The following is a 1793-nucleotide window of genomic DNA, read 5'->3' as shown; positions in this document are numbered from 1 at the left end:
TGCGCGCCTGGGCACGTGCACATGGGTGGCACAGAAACCGGTGCCGGCAGAAACGGCAGCAGCGGGAGCGGCGAGCCTGACCGCTTGAACTTGACTTGATACATTGACGCTATCGCCCCGCTCAGTGTGAGCGGTGCAAGTAAAGCCAAGTTTTCCGAACACAAAGTTAACTGACTGACGACGTAACACACTTAACGGCACAGAAGAAAGAAGAATAAAGGACGGCTATTCCCCTTAAATGTGGCATGCAATACAACTGTAACCAAAAGATAATGGCAAGCAAAATATTCATATTGTATAAGCACCATGCGGAGTCGCACGCTGCGCTCGCTGTGTCAAGACCCCATTGACATCACGTCAACGTTCGGCGTATGGGGGTGCTAAAAGCCGCTCGAGCGTATTTCCCGCACGGCATTGGAAACATAGCTGATTGGCGACGACAAATAGCACACGGCATCGAGTTTTTCAACTTCGATGCTAAAACGCGCGCTGGTCTTTTGAAACAGATGTAATTTGTTCTTTGTAGTTTCCAAATTACAAACGCAAACGGTTTCTAACAAATCTTTATGAGAAAAGCTTCAGATACCAGCCAGTGTTTACAGCACATTTTCCCAGAACACATGTGATTAAATGGCACACACTTGACCGAACAAATTGCAAGAAATCACAGGGGATAACATGCACCAGCTTTCCGCGGATAAAGAACACGTGATTCTCCGGGAAGAAATATTTCTTATAAGAAGGGGCGCAAGATTGTGTATGTGGACTGATTCATTAGTTTTGTGATGAGGATGGCCTGTTCTTTTTTTCAAAAATTTGACAGCGAAGAAGCTTTCATTACGTCGAATCTCATAGTTCATCTCAAGGCAAGCAGAAAGAAAATGGACACCGAAGGAAGTCTCAGAGATGTTATGTCGCCAGGACGTGCTTGTTGGCCGTAGCAGAATGTTTTTCTTCACAAGCATACCATACGCTTTTATTCCCTCTCAATATCAAACACGTTATTAAATATACCACACCAGACGTCAGATATTTACCTTTGAAACCCGGCATGCATGTGTTACAAAATCGCCCAACTGGATGGCATAGAGGTGAAAAATGCGACCAAACTGAATTGCCTTGCAAAATTGTAGCTTTGCCATGCTATACGAATAATAAAATCAAACTTTTTGACAAGTAAATGTATCTTCATACACAGAGCTTCTTCATCCACATAGGACAAAGTTAGAGAACGGTCCAGTTTTGGGTAAGGTCCAGCTGGAAAGCATGTCGGCAGATCGTTAGCCAGATCCTTTGCGAGCGCCGCTGTTTCATTGTGAAAAAGTTTTTTCAGTTTTTTTACAAAGATAAGTTTATTCGGTGATGGAAACACCACCAAACTTAGGTAGTATGGGCGGTAATAGGCGATAAGCTGGCGGGAGTATGGATGGGTATGAGTATGGCGGCTATGGCGGGCATGGCGGGGAAAAACCTCCTCGAATTGCGGGGATTCGGTCAGCACCAGGTCATGTTTGGAGACCAGCAGGGCCGGGTGGCTGTATCGCAGGCCGCGTTCTCCCGCCAATCTCATTCTTGGGAGACGTGGCGTTTGCTGTCTCTTCTTTTGACAGAGCTGCAGGCTGTCGTGACATGCCGTCTCTGCAATGGGCTTGCACGAGTTCTTCTTTTTCGAAGCTGGGTAAAGTGAACGCCACTGAGGCTGCGTTCCTTCGGGTTATGACATTAGCCAGACGCTGCCAGAGCCAAGTGCTCTCCCGTCTATCGCCGGACGAGGAAACCAGCTTAGCCGCTAG

This window comes from Pollicipes pollicipes, unplaced genomic scaffold (genome assembly GCF_011947565.3).
Source record: "Pollicipes pollicipes isolate AB1234 unplaced genomic scaffold, Ppol_2.1 Scaffold_4740;HRSCAF=5597_pilon_pilon_pilon, whole genome shotgun sequence".
Lineage (NCBI taxonomy): Eukaryota > Metazoa > Arthropoda > Thecostraca > Pollicipedomorpha > Pollicipedidae > Pollicipes > Pollicipes pollicipes.
The sequence above is the reverse complement of the archived record's forward strand: the minus strand, read 5'-3'. Positions refer to the sequence as shown.